Source organism: Acomys russatus, chromosome 3, assembly GCF_903995435.1.
Source record: "Acomys russatus chromosome 3, mAcoRus1.1, whole genome shotgun sequence".
Classification (NCBI taxonomy): Eukaryota; Metazoa; Chordata; class Mammalia; order Rodentia; family Muridae; genus Acomys; species Acomys russatus.
Window position 1 is genome coordinate 33432279 of NC_067139.1, and position 2929 is coordinate 33435207.

Consider the following 2929-nt stretch of genomic DNA (forward strand, 5'->3'; position numbering starts at 1 on the left):
TTGCTGCACCTAGCCTAAAGTTTTCCACGCAGTAGACATTCCCCAGTACCATATGACATTCCCTGAATGCAGCACAAACATGCTTGAACATGCACACTGAAAGCCAGGTGTAGTGGCGCACACCTTTAATCCCAGCACTTGGGAGGCAGAGGCAGGTGGATCAATGTGAGTTCGGGGCCAGCCTGATCTACAAAGTGAGCCCAGGACAACCAAAGCTACACAGAGAAACCCTGTCTCAAAACAAAACAAAACAAAAACAAAAACAAAAAAAAAAACAATGAACCAACCAAAAAACAACAAAAACAAACAAACAAAAAAAACCCCAACCAACCGAACAAACAAAGAAACAAAAAACAAAACAAAACAAAAAGAAACAATCAAAAAAACAGAACATGTACACTGAGTGTTCCCTCCGGGGGGAGGGTGCCTTCAGCTCTCTTGTGGTTCATTTTGCTGTAAGTTAGGCCAGGATATGGAAGGGCTGTGGCTCTCTTCATTCGGTGTTGGGAGGGAACCCTGGAGGAGATGGCACTGTACCAGTGGCCAGATATTTGGCTATAGTAGAAAATGACTGTGTTGGCCTGGGGATATTGGCTCGGTGTGTAGGGGGCTTGTCTTGCATGCATGAAACCCTGGGGTCATTCCGGCATTGCATACACCAAGTGTGGTGGAACTCCCTTCACAGCCCACACCACACTAGAGAGCACACTGGGAAGCTCACTTGGCTTTTATTCTAATGCAGGTGGAGGTTGTGTCCTTTCCCTATAGGCTGGGGTCTGATCTCCCAGTCTTTCAGGATTGGCTAGGTTTAAAAGAATCAGCATAAAGGATGGGAAGGAAATGAGGGGGGGGGGCATTAAATTCCAGTGATACAGCAGGCCTGAAACGAGTTTTACAAGGTGGGAGAGATTTATGGAGTGCTGGCACTCATGAGATTCACTGGGTTCTCAGGCAGCAGCAGCAAGGGGCTCCGGTTCTTTCCCGTGTCCCTTTTTATGGTCCCTCATATTCTGTCTCACGTCAGCCCCTGTGGGCTATGCCTGGGCATCAATTTTAAAAATTAATGCATCTACAGGTCCCAACCAGTCTTCAGTAGAGTCTTCAATGAACCCTGTAGATATGCAATTTTTTTTTCCTTCTTTGATTGGAAATGTGTATCAAGACCAACTAACTGAGTAGCAAAGAGACTTTTATTCTTGGCCAGTCACAGTAGCGGGAGGTAAATTCCCAAATTAACTTTTCAACCCTTGGGATGATAGGCTAGTAAAAGGAGGGGTATCAGTATCTTTTCTGGAAATGGATGAAGAGTTTTCTGGCATTCTGAGCCTCTTCTTTTGTCTCCTTATAGTGAGAAACTGTAAAATTGTAAACTACAAGATGCTTGTTCGCTTGTCCAGCCTTGCTCGCCTCTCCCAGTTCTCGTTAATGCTAACTTCAAAAGTTCCACCCTAGTTCCCAGAATAGTTACATGTAAGTTTCCATATATCAGATGTCCCCAACGGCTTTCAGTAAGCGCTCTGGAGACCCACACCCAAGCCCCCACAAAGAGCTTCCCAATGCCAGATGTCCTACTGTCCATATGGTCTAACCTGATAAGCAACCCCACCTGCTTTGTGGTTTTAGCCTTTAAAAACTAGCCTGTAACAGCTACTCGGGGTCCTTCACCTCCCGAGTGCTGAGGGACCCTGACATATCAACAATTGGGACTTCTGATGTGTCAGTAATAAATTTTACCTATACCTCCAGCCTGTGTGACTTGAGTGGTCCTTCCTTGTTGTCCTGGCAATTGGTGACTACTGTGGCTCTGGAGGTATGTTGTCTGCATGCAGATGGGGTTATAATGAAGTTAGAAGTTGTATGACGTCACCCTGGCAGCCATCTTTGACCCAAACTAGTTTCAGCCAGCCTACCTGAAAGGGGCCTTCTGGCTCATGTGCATCCTCTTCCCAGTGATATTCAAGATCAGGGCTGGTTAGTGCAATTGTCAACCAACAGACTCTAAGGTCTTCTGAGGGATGGGACTCTGTGAATACCCACTGGGGCATTGTCTTAATGAGGTGAGAAGATCCGCCCTCTGTGGGTGGTACCTGTTCTTGGTGGGATCTTAGGCTTTATACGTGGAGAAATGGTGCTGAGCAGCAGCATAAATTCATTGCTCTTTATTCCTGACTGTGACTAGAAGCTTGGAGTTCCTCCCACTCTGATGTCCCCATCTGTGCCACAAACTGAGCCAAAATAAGCCCTTTCTTAAATTGCTTTTGCTGGGGTACTTTATCACAGCTACAGGAAAGTAAGATATCTTCAGGGGAAATCCAGGGTTAACCCCTTCCTTCAACAAAGCTTTGATCTGGACAGTGGAGACACTTCGGAGGACAGAAGCAGTTTCATACAGGAAAAGACCTGGGAGACTCGGCTGACAGTGACTGTTAATTCCACCGGGTGACACCAAGACTGCTACCACAGTTTTTGAGCCAGTTTTTGAAGCAAGATTTACCTAATTAATACTGGCCAGGATGAACCGGGTGGTAGTGGCGCACGCCTTTAATCCCAGCACTTGGGAGGCAGAGGCAGGCAGATCGTTGTGAGTTCAAGGCCAGCCTGGTCTACAAAGCGAGTCCAGGACAGCCAAGCCAAAGCTACACAGAGAAACTCTGTCTCGAAAAACCAAAAAAAAAAAAAACAAAAAAAAAAAAAAAAATTATTGGCCAGGGTGATGGACACTGGTTAGGTTTATACCTGGGATTCCCAGAGTAAGTATGGCATCAAACAACATTAGTCAGAGGCTTATAAAGGCAAAACCCACAAGGCTATGTACGTCCCACCTTCATCCAATCAGAGGCAAGCCCACATCCTGATGTACTTCCCACCCACACGTGACCAAGCACATCCTGCACAGCTGAGGCAATCAAGCTTCTTCACAGAAGCAAAC